General features: G+C 38.0%; 1 protein-coding gene across 6 annotated transcripts in view; it reads left to right on the forward strand.

The window, feature by feature from the left end:
* The first annotated feature begins 209 nt into the window (after positions 1–209).
* slc4a2b (solute carrier family 4 member 2b) overlaps positions 210–12,634 on the forward strand; it is a 58,697-nt gene continuing 46,272 nt past the window's right edge. For 4 of the 6 annotated variants that reach the window (XM_026179911.1, XM_026179916.1, XM_026179912.1 and 1 more), the window contains exons 1-2: positions 210–391; positions 476–639. The gene's annotated coding sequence lies outside the window, so the exon portion shown is untranslated. The remainder of the gene's footprint in view (positions 392–475; positions 640–12,634) is intronic. The other 2 variants (XM_026179913.1, XM_026179915.1) reach the window with 2 other exon arrangements.

Below are 12,634 nucleotides of genomic sequence, written 5' to 3' on the forward strand. Positions count from 1 at the left end.
TCATAACGGAACGACGCCGTCACAGGCCTTCTGAAATGTGATTTATAGTTCACGCAGGCGCAGCAACTTCTGTTTGAAGAAAACGGCGACAGCTGCCAAAAGTTACCTAGATTAAACCGGAATTAGATTGGTGTAACTTCAAAATAAAGGTGCACGATGCAGTATAGAAACAATCAAGTCCTTTGTCTCACTGCAGTGTCACGTTTTTGATTATTTTTCTTGCTTTAAGCTTCAAGATGTCATGCATCTAACGTGACCGTGGCAAATGCACGAATTTGGTGCGAAATTGTTTTAAGTTGAAAGTCTAGCCGGAAGTTGAAATGCTTTTATTTCTGGAGTGTTGACACCGGCTTGAGCACACGTAGAGTTTGGGGTCGAGTACCAGGCACCGGTAAGTAATTAAGCTGTAATCTGTGTGTGAGTGAGCGCTTCACACGACTTTAGCTTTATGAAAAAGCATCTTTTTTTCGCTCAGAGCGGCGTAATTTTGAAGTCAGTTAACGGGTTTCGACCGACGTCTTGTTCTGCTGTGTAGTGAAGAAGCGGAGCTGACAGCCAGTCAACTGCCACACATGCAGTCAAGTGTCCGTTACCTCCGCCGGTGGATGACTTAGCTTTGTTTCCCAGCTTGTTAACCAGGTAATGTGAAAAAACAAAGAGGAAGGGGGGAAAGTGGTAGAAATGTGGTCGGACTGAGAGTTTTTGTTGATGTCGTGGGAGTTCCTCATCCCATAGACTAGTGCTTTTCACCTCCTGACCAAAGCCACGCTGGTGATTTTGTTTTAAGAGCTAGGATGTTGTTTCACGTTGTGTCATCAGGAAGGACAGACTGCTTTAAACACAGCAGTGAAGGGAGTGGACGTGTGGTCGGTCTTATTCATTCATTCATTCATTCATTCACTCATTCACTCACTGGATCAACAGGAGCATTATTGTCTCTCAGGTCATAAGGGGAATAGTTAATCCAGATGTCGTCAGTCTGGTTATCTTCCTGTTAATACATTAATCAGTTATTAAACGAGGCATGCCAGCACTGGTTAGGAGCTGTAACAAGCCGTTTCATCCTATTTTGGTTATTTGTTGTGTTAATCATACACCCAAAAGTTATAAGGTTACAGACTACAACGGTTCTTTCTTTTTTTAAAAAAACATGATTGCAGCTGTAAAATGACTGCTGTGTGAATTTAAAATACCACTGAAGAAGCCAGAGCTTTTTATTCCTTTTTAAAAAAATGATGTTTAATATATGCACACATGTTGTTTTGCTCTCCTCTGATCTCCAGGGGTCTCTCTGTCTGCCCATCTGCCAGCTTATTCATTCTTTTGTAACACTGAACACTAAGTGTCTCTGTTCTGCCTCTTAGAATAATGGTTTTTAGTTAGGGTGGAGGAGAACATTCTGTAATAAAGACAAATTGTCAGTTAGAGTAAAAAGAAAAACACATAGTCAGTTAAAAAAAAAAAGATAATACTGTAAGGACAGTAAGAGGGAGATATATTTAAAAAAAAAAAAAGATGGAGAGGAGAGGAGATAACAGCAGGTTTAAAAAAAACCAAACATTGTTTTTAGAAGTGGTTTGGAGCAAGTTGTAGATTTTGCTTTATCTTCTCAGGAAGGTCACTCCAAAGCTGAGATTCCTGATGACGAAAGCACGGTCAATCGGTTTTATCATTCTGTTACATATGCATATAAATTTATAGATAAAGGTTCAAAAGAAACATCAAGACTTAATGTTTAGGAGGGAAAAAAAGTTTAATATTAAATTTTATTTTATTTTTTTTTTCTTTTTGCCCCCACGTGGCGTGGAGCTTTGGGAACATGACCGTGAACGCACATAGGATAAGACATATTCTCAATACACACTCTGTAGACATTTTATTAGGTACACCTTGCTAATACTGGGTGTGCCCCTTCAGAATCACCTTAATGCTTCATGGCATAGATTCAACGAGGTGCTGGAAACTTTCCTCAGAGATTTTGGTCCATGTTGACTTGGTAGCATTACACAATTGCTGCAGACATGACAATATGAATATCCTGTTCCACCACATTCCGAAGGTGCTCTGTTTGACTGAGATTTGGTCACCGTGGAGCCCATTTCAGTACAGTGAACTTATTGTCATGTTCAGGAAACCAGTTGGGGTGATTTGAGCTTTGTGACCTTGTGTGTTGTCATGCTGGAAGCAGACATCAGAAGATGAACAATCTGTGGTTGGCAACAATACTCAAGAAGGCTGTGGTGTCTAAACAGGCTCAGTTAGTGCTAAGTGACGCAAAGGTGGCCAATAAAAGTATCCCCCCCACACCATTGCACTAGAAGCCTGAAACCTTGATACTTGCCAGGATGGATGCTTGAAATAAATTCAGATTCCACAATCTGAATGAGATCAAGGCAATATGCAAGATCAGTTAAACTTTGCTTTTCTACAGTAAGAGTCTGTTGTGGCCAGTGCCATCCTCCATGCCCCTGCATCCTAGGGCCACAGGTTGAAGGTCACAGAGGCCAACAGACTCAATAAACTGATCCCGAAGGCCAGTAATGTGTGGGGATGAAGCTGGAGTCTCTAAAAGTGGTGTCAGAGAGGCAGATGTTAGCCAAGAGATGGGCAAATGCTAGACGATACCTCCTGGCCAGTCATAGGAGCACGTCCAGTGAGAGCCTGAGATTACCAAAATGCAGCATTGAACGACACCGGAAATTATTCCTGCCTCTGGCTATCTCTCTGTACAGTTCCTCCATCTAAAGTACAAGTACACACTGCAATAGTTGCACTTAAATCTGCACATCCTCTGCAGAGAGAATAACAAAGTACAGTATGATAAGAGTTATCCAGCCTTAGTGAGTCTGTGTGAACTGTGAACTGTAGCCTCAGTTTCCTGTTCTTAGCTGACAGGAGAGGCATTGAGTGGGTGCTGCCAAGGTTTGGCATGTTGTGCATTCAGATATGCTCTTCTGCATCCCTTGGTTGTAACGAGTGCTTGAGTTTGTTGATTTCAGAAGCTCTACTAAGCATTTTTGCTCAGAACTTCCACTTACTGGATAGTTCCTCTTCTGACAAGTCTCTGTAAACTCTAAAGATGGGTGTGTGGGGAAAATCTCAGCCGATCAGCAGTTTCTTGGGTATTCTCTTTAGACACCACAGCAAGAAATTACTGAATGATTTCTGAAGTTATTACACAACATGGCGGCAAATGGCCATGTCCCACTTTTGAAATTTGGCCTGTGCCAATGTTCAATTGAACAGTTTTGTTTAATTTAGCTTGTTAAGCAAGTCTGTTCAAGAAAATGTATATCTTTGTTGTTTTAAAAAAGACAAACTGCTCTAAAAGTTTTACATTGATTTGAGGCAACAGATACCCCGCCCCTGCAGTCAAGTTCTGGCTAGAGCCAAAAGGAAATCAGCAGGTAATAAAATAATTTCTGTAATCAGTTTTGTTAACTGGGATTTAATTTACTTAAGAATAACAGACATCTAGGCTTATCAGATTATGAGAAATGACAGAAAAAGGGCATATTTCTGCCAAATAAGACACAATCTGGTCATTCTTTCATTTGTATTCCCATACCGTGAGATAATTCTGAGGTTTGAGGAAACAGCATAGAAAAGCATTAATGCGTATCATTTGATGCTGCAGCCTGTAAGAAACATCTACCGTTTCTGTAAATGGCTCTCATGCGGTGGTTGCACATGACAAGAAGAGAAATGTTGAATGGCGCTTTGTCATTAGACGTGAGGTTATGTTGCCTTAGACTAATTACTGGAACGTAGCATTATTTATGTTGTAGTGCCACTTGTGAGTTTCCTGCTGCGGCAGAGCATGTGATGCAAAAGAGGTCTGAATCTGATTTTATCTGGGGAAACAAAGACACAGGAGGGCTCGGTTACAAGTAACATAGTTTTGTTTTTTTTGTGGAAAAAACAAAGGAAACAGTGATGCTCATATCCAGTGTTGGTCAAGTTACTTGAAAAAAGTAATCACTAACTAATTACCGATTACTTCCCCAAAAAAGTAATCCTGTTACTTTACTGATTACTTATTTTCAAAAGTAATTAATTACTTAGTTACTGATTACTTTTTAAAAACATGATTTACAACCTGAATAGGTGATAAAGCGATAGATCTTCCAGCCCAATTCTACTTTTTCTGCATAATCTATCATACAAAATGTAATCAAATGGAAAAGTCTCTTTTTAAAACTTGTTTTATTAGTTTTAACCTTTTAACTTTATGCATCAAGCAAAATTTTAATTATATGCAACATTCTCTGACTTGAAGAAATTTGTTTAACATTTAAACTTATTTTCTGCACATTCCAGCACATAAATTTTTTTTTGTGTGTGTTTACACTCAGTCTTTCAAATAGATGCAAGTAAAACACAGCAGAAAATAAATAAAATCAAAGACTCAGCGGTCCTGTTGCTCTATTTTCACCTGTAAAGCAGGAGTAGGGTAGGCGGAGGTTTACCCTGGTGCAGGTGTGCCACAGCGGTCAGTTGAAGAATCTGCGAGTTTCTGAGTTTCCCATTACGTCGTTGCACACTCGGTGCTTGCTTGGAAGTTTAGGGGGGGGGTTTCACTGTAAAAAGAAGTTTTCTTCCCACGCACAACGGACACTAATGTTTTTGTCACTTTTTATGGAATCAAACTCAAAGTAAAGTCAGTACTTCCACGCTTTAAACGCTGCACGCTCATACTCTCTCCCACAATCGATATGTGATCCATTGTTGATCTGCACACAGCTGTTGTCACAAACGTTGCACTCGCTTACGTCACCGTCATGAGACGTACTCGCAAAAAAATCACGGTTTTAGTAACGCAGTAATGCAGCGTTCCTACGGGAAAGTAACGGTAATCTAATTACTGTTTTTGCAATAGTAATCCCTTACTTTACTCGTTACCTGAAAAAAGTAATCGGATTACAGTAACGCATTCTCTGATATCTGAGGTTACGGTAAATACAAACTTAACTTGCTTTTAAAGTGGACCTGTACCTATTACTATGCTCTTCCTTATTTTCTGTCATACATGCAGGGTGTTACAATAGTGCATGCATGTATTAAATATTAAAAACTTTGTGCTTTATGTCTAGTTTAAAACACTTTTGTCTACTTTTGCCTCGTTATGATGTCACAGAGAGTGGATATTCCTTATATGGTCATCTCAAGTACAAGGCTCTGGCTCCAAGCAAAAAAGCCACATCCATCTGCTGTTTAAACCTCAAGTTTGTGAGGGGCAGCCAATCAGAAGAAAGCTAAAATAGCTTGTTTCAGAGAGTGGATGAACAGTGGATTATTGTGGATTGTGACTAATGCAAAACTACTCTAGCAAAGTCTAAGGAGGCAAAAATGGGCAACATCCCTTTTTAAATTCACTGTCAGTAAAGCGTTGCAACAGAAACTAATGAGGAAAAATCCATTTTGGCTTGTTTTGTTTCTGGTTTCCACAGATTATGTTGCAGAAAATAAGATAATTTATGCAAGAAAAAAGAGAAAGAAACCCCATCTTAGTCTATCATCTGTTTGGATTCATAAATGGATAGGTGTAATTTCAAGTGAATTAATAACTCATGATTATTTGCACCATTTGAAATCCCCATCTTGGAAACCAGGACCGTGTATTTTGTCTAATGGATGTAAGGACACATGTCCTCTGGCAGGATGGAGGAAGGATGTCTCTTCTGCTGACTCACCAGTATAATCTCTGTGCACTGCAGGTTATTTGAGGAGATATTTTTATTTTGATGCAAGGCCAATACACTGGCTAAACTGATTATCGTTTCCAATAATTAAGTTTAAGTGATATAAACCACAGTGATGCTTTTTTCCCCCTTATAACTGTTCAAAACCTGAGGGCTAGATGGAGGAATGTGAAATGTTTGTCTTGGTCAATCTGAACTTATTTGATCTTTGAGAAAGAAAAAAATAAATTCCCGAGTCCTTCGATGTCCTTTTGTCCCATAAAGCTCTGCAATGCTTGAACACTTATCAGTGTGATCAGTCTCAGCTTTTATTTGTTTTCCTTTGCTTCTGTGAAATATGTCGAACAGACTTATTGCAAGCTGGTTTGACAACAGCAGCGTGTTGTGCTTTAGAGGAAAGGGGGGAAAAAATGCTGAAGGATAAATATTTGAGCAGAGCGTCTCCACATTCCTTTTGTGAATTGCTTGGTCATGCAGAAGGGGAGGAAGGAAAAGTGGGGGGGATGAGCTGAACGTTTTTATCAGAGCATGGCAGACACTGGATATCTGCTCTGATGCTGATTTGTAAGGAGTGAAAAATGTAGATATTAGTGAATCAGAAGGATGATCTTTTGCAAATTAGTTAATATGAACACACTGTTTTAATTTCCTAGGATCTGGCGTCCAAATATGGGGACATCACATTTGGGGTTGTCTAGACCACAATACTAAATTTTGCTCTTGCAAATTGCTTTCAAATGAGCCATATTGCTCAAAGGCGCACAATTGTTGTTTCTTATTTTGTTTTTGTAAATAAAAAGTTTTGCACATCATTACTCAATTGTGACTTTATAGTGTTCTATCGAACACTATAAAGTCACAATGGGAAAGAGAAATAAAAAAATGCATGCCATAAAGAGTTTGGGTCTTAGGAGGTTAACTAGAGTTGTCAGGTTATGTGTTGAAGTTCTCTAACCCACCACCATCAGTGCTACGCCTGATGATTCAGGATAGTATACCAAATGTTTATAATTAATTTTCTATAAAATCATGATCATAACTAATTTGGTCAGTAACAAGCTTGAGATCATTTAACGCAATTATTTACAGATTCTGGAGAAACTGCGTATTTATTATACATAAACAAGTTATCTTCTCAGTTAAACTGCTTTCCACTGTATGGAGGGCAGTTCAACTGAAAAACCTGAATGAATAAATAAATAGCTTAGTGAACTGAACAGCCACAAATGGATGCCAATGTGAATATGGATTTTCAGACTGCAGCAACGATAAAAGAAAAGGATGTGGCACTGTAATTATTTTATCTTGATTTTCTTGTGTTGGGCATCAGTCACACGGGCCCAGAGACCGGTTGGCGATCCCTTGCACAAACTCAGGTCATTGGTTAAAAAAAAGGGACAATTTGTAACTAGAAAGTGCATTTTCTGAAGAAACTGCAGTGTGAATGCTTGAATCTGAATGTATGCACTGAAATGAATTAATTGCTGAATTTTGAGTTAAAAATATTGAATGAGATAAAAAAAAAAAAAAAAAAAAACGAATTTAACCTGAAAACAAAGGTGCTGAACTGCTAAAAGCTGAAGGTTACACAGAAGAAGGAGTTGGAAAAAAACTGAAAATGTTTTAAATGTAAATTAGAAAACCCTAAGAAATGAGAAAAGAACATTTAGAGTCAGAAAACATCTGAATGAATATTAAAAGGTCATATTCTTTGAATCACTGAATGACTCAAATGTGATCCCTCCACTTTGATCCACACAGTTTAAAAAGTTTAAATGCCTGAGCTTTGAAAGATACGGTGTTGGAAAGAGAACAATAATGGCGACAATTTGAGGGTAAAATGATGGCTGTGAAACTGTGGACACAGCAGCAGTTGAAAGAGAAGTGCTTAAGATGAATCTTGGTACAGTGGCAGGCAGAGCTCGTTAAGCAGGCAGGTGTGAGCCTGGTTGCTATAGTGACCGCACCCAATGGCTCCATACACACGTACACAGACATGCGCCTCACTTTTGCTGCTTAAAATGAACAGAAAAGTCAGGCCGAAACAAATCGTTCCCAAATGAAAAGTAAAAGTCGTATTGACAAAATTCTTTCACCGTGAGCGACAGCAGCTTCTAGTCTACTGAATTCTCAGTTTTCATGCCTGTGGAGTTTATTATATGGACGTGGTGACAGTGGAAAGACACCATGCTCTTCTGATTTTCAAACGAACCTTCTGAGCCATTTTAACATTAGAGTCTATGGAAGAGTTGGAAGGAGGAGGCTGTGCATTGGTGACATTTACGAAAGAACCATAACACCTAGGACAATAGTAAACACATTGGATGAAAGAGGACAGCCATGGCTACGTTTTGAGGGTAAAATCATACCTGTAGAGCAAACGCTGCGGACACAGCAGCAGTTTTAAAAAAGATTTTAAGATTAATTTTTTTGCTCCTCTCACTCTAGCAGTTGAGCTGCCTCACTCTAGCCCCAACATTCCGTCCCATACACACCCATTATAAACTCTGAAACGGGTGAAAAAACATCATGAAACTTAAACTGGAACTGAAGAAAAAGTATAATAGATATTGAAAAGATAAATACAAGTTGAATAGTTGAATGTCTTGTCTTCGTTTTAAAGTTTGAATGGTGGCTCTATGTCAATGTATGTGGAAGTAGTAAGAGTTTAAAAATGAGTAAGTTGAATGAGAATTTGAAGGGTCTCCCCATTGAAATACATGGGAAATTTTTGTTGAATAAAGTTGAATAAAATTAAAAATATAAATGTTAAAAATGAGAAAAATAGAAGCAGTGTTGTCCAAAAGAATAGGAATCTAACGGTGTTTGAATGGTTTTTCTAAGTTGAACGGTTTTGAAGGAGTAGGATTACAAAAAACGTACGGAATACAGAATAAAATATAATAACTAGAAAGTGCATTTTCTGAAGAAACTGCAGTGTGAATGCTTGAATCTGAATGTATGCACTGAAATGAATTAATTGCTGAATTTTGAGTTAAAAATATTGAATGAGATAAAAAAAAAACAAAAAAAAAACGAATTTAACCTGAAAACAAAGGTGCTGAACTGCTAAAAGCTGAAGGTTACACAGAAGAAGGAGTTGGAAAAAAACTGAAAATGTTTTAAATGTAAATTAGAAAACCCTAAGAAATGAGAAAAGAACATTTAGAGTCAGAAAACATCTGAATGAATATTAAAAGGTCATATTCTTTGAATCACTGAATGACTCAAATGTGATCCCTCCACTTTGATCCACACAGTTTAAAAAGTTTAAATGCCTGAGCTTTGAAAGATACGGTGTTGGAAAGAGAACAATAATGGCGACAATTTGAGGGTAAAATGATGGCTGTAACACTGTGGACACAGCAGCAGTTGAAAGAGAAGTGCTTAAGATGAATCTTGGTACAGTGGCAGGCAGAGCTCGTTAAGCAGGCAGGTGTGAGCCTGGTTGCTATAGTGACCGCACCCAATGGCTCCATACACACGTACACAGACATGCGCCTCACTTTTGCTGCTTAAAATGAACAGAAAAGTCAGGCCGAAACAAATCGTTCCCAAATGAAAAGTAAAAGTCGTATTGACAAAATTCTTTCACCGTGAGCGACAGCAATGTCTAGTCTACTGAATTCTCAGTTTTCATGCCTGTGGAGTTTATTATATGGACGTGGTGACAGTGGAAAGACACCATGCTCTTCTGATTTTCAAACGAACCTTCTGAGCCATTTTAACATTAGAGTCTATGGAAGAGTTGGAGGGAGGAGGCTGTGCATTGGTGACATTTATGAAAGAACCATAACACCTAGGACAATAGTAAACACATTGGATGAAAGAGGACAGCCATGGCTACGTTTTGAGGGTAAAATCATACCTGTAGAGCAAACGCTGCGGACACAGCAGCAGTTTTAAAAAAGATTTTAAGATTAATTTTTTTGCTCCTCTCACTCTAGCAGTTGAGCTGCCTCACTCTAGCCCCAACATTCCGTCCCATACACACCCATTATAAACTCTGAAACGGGTGAAAAAACATCATGAAACTTAAACTGGAACTGAAGAAAAAGTATAATAGATATTGAAAAGATAAATACAAGTTGAATAGTTGAATGTCTTGTCTTCGTTTTAAAGTTTGAATGGTGGCTCTATGTCAATGTATGTGGAAGTAGTAAGAGTTTAAAAATGAGTAAGTTGAATGAGAATTTGAAGGGTCTCCCCATTGAAATACATGGGAAATTTTTGTTGAATAAAGTTGAATAAAATTAAAAATATAAATGTTAAAAATGAGAAAATAGAAGCAGTCATGTCCAAAAGAATAGGAATCTAACGGTGTTTGAATGGTTTTTCTAAGTTGAACGGTTTTGAAGGAGTAGGAGTACAAAAAACGTACGGAATAGATAAAATATAATAACTAGAAAGTGCATTTTCTGAAGAAACTGCAGTGTGAATGCTTGAATCTGAATGTATGCACTGAAATGAATTAATTGCTGAATTTTGAGTTAAAAATATTGAATGAGATAAAAAAAAAAAAAAAAACGAATTTAACCTGAAAACAAAGGTGCTGAACTGCTAAAAGCTGAAGGTTACACAGAAGAAGGAGTTGGAAAAAAACTGAAAATGTTTTAAATGTAAATTAGAAAACCCTAAGAAATGAGAAAAGAACATTTAGAGTCAGAAAACATCTGAATGAATATTAAAAGGTCATATTCTTTGAATCACTGAATGACTAAAATGTGATCCCTCCACTTGGATCCACACAGTTTAAAACGTTTACATCTCTGAGCTTTGAAAGACAAGATGTTGGAAAGAGAACAACGATGGCGACGTTTGAGGGTAAAATGATGGCTGTAACACTGTGGACACAGCAGCAGTTGAAAGAGAAGTGTTTAAGATGAATCTTGGCAGAGTGGCAGGCAGAGCTCGTTAAGCAGGCAGGTGTGAGCCTGGTTGCTATAGTGACCGCACCCAATGGCTCCATACACACGTACACAGACATGCGCCTCACTTTTGCTGCTTAAAATGAACAGAAAAGTCAGGCCGAAACAAATCGTTCCCAAATGAAAAGTAAAAGTCGTATTGACAAAATTCTTTCACCGTGAGCGACAGCAATGTCTAGTCTACCTAATTCTCAGTTTTCATGCCTGTGGAGTTTATTATATGGACGTGGTGACAGTGGAAAGACACCATGCTCTTCTGATTTTCAAACGAACCTTCTGAGCCATTTTAACATTAGAGTCTATGGAAGAGTTGGAGGGAGGAGGCTGTGCATTGGTGACATTTATGAAAGAACCATAACACCTAGTACAATAGTAAACACATTGGATGAAAGAGGACAGCCATGGCTACGTTTTGAGGGTAAAATCATACCTGTAGAGCAAACGCTGCGGACACAGCAGCAGTTTTAAAAAAGATTTTAAGATTAATTTTTTTGCTCCTCTCACTCTAGCAGTTGAGCTGCCTCACTCTAGCCCCAACATTCCGTCCCATACACACCCATTATAAACTCTGAAACGGGTGAAAAAACATCATGAAACTTAAACTGGAACTGAAGAAAAAGTATAATAGATATTGAAAAGATAAATACAAGTTGAATAGTTGAATGTCTTGTCTTCGTTTTAAAGTTTGAATGGTGGCTCTATGTCAATGTATGTGGAAGTAGTAAGAGTTTAAAAATGAGTAAGTTGAATGAGGATTTGAAGGGTCTCCCCATTGAAATACATTATAATTTTTGTTGAATAAAGTTGAATAAAATTAAAAATATAAATGTTTAAAAATATGAAAAATGGAAGCAGTGTTGTCCAAAAGAATAGGAATCTAACGGTGTTGGAATGGTTTTTCTAAGTTGAACGGTTTTGAAGGAGTAGGATTACAAAAAACGTACGGAATACAGAATAAAAATATAATAAACATATGAAAGTCAGTTTTCTGAAGAACTGATTTCTAAAGGAAACTGCGTTGAGATCCTGGGAATTTTGTATGGCACTGAAATGAATTAATGGCTTGAATTTTGAGTTAAAATTATTGGAATGAGATTAAAAAAAAAAACAAAAAAAAACGAATTTAACCTGAAAACAAAGGTGCTGAACTGCTAAAAGCTGAAGGGTACACAGGAAGAAGGAGTTGGAAAAAAACTGAAAATGTTTTAAATGTAAATTAGAAAAACCTAAGAAATGAGAAAAGAACATTTAGAGTCAGAAAACATCTGAAAGAATATTAAAAGGTCATATTCTTTGAATCACTGAATGACTAAAATGTGATCCCTCCACTTGGATCCACACAGTTTAAAAAGTTTAAATGTCTTAGCTTTGAAAGACAAGATGTTGGAAAGAGAACAACGATGGCGACGTTTTGAGGGTAAAATGATGGCTGTAACACTGTGGACACAGCAGCAGTTGAAAGAGAAGTGTTTAAGATGAATCTTGGCAGAGTGGCAGAGCAGAGCTCGTTAAGCAGGCAGGTGTGAGCCTGGTTGCTATAGTGACCGCACCCAATGGCTCCATACACACGCACACAGACATGCACCTCACTTTTGCTGCTTAAAATGAACAGAAAAGTCAGGCCGAAACAAATCGCTCCCAAATGAAAAGTAAAAGTCGTATTGACAAAATTCTTTCACCGTGAGCGACAGCAATGTCTAGTCTACTGAATTCTCAGTTTTCATGCCTGTGGAGCTTATTATATGGACGTGGTGACAGTCTAAAGACACCATGCTCTTCTGATTTTCAAACGAACCTTCTGAGCAAGTTTAACATTAGAGTCTATGGAAGAGTTGGAGGGAGGAGGCTGTGCATTGGTGACATTTATGAAAAAACCATAACACCTAGTACAATAGTAAACACATTGGATGAAAGAGGACAGCGATGGCTACGTTTTGAGGGTAAAATCATACCTGTAGAGCAAACGCTGCGGACACAGCAGCAGTTTTAAAAAAGATTTTAAGA

Source organism: Astatotilapia calliptera, chromosome 9 (assembly GCF_900246225.1).
Source record: "Astatotilapia calliptera chromosome 9, fAstCal1.2, whole genome shotgun sequence".
Classification (NCBI taxonomy): domain Eukaryota; kingdom Metazoa; phylum Chordata; class Actinopteri; order Cichliformes; family Cichlidae; genus Astatotilapia; species Astatotilapia calliptera.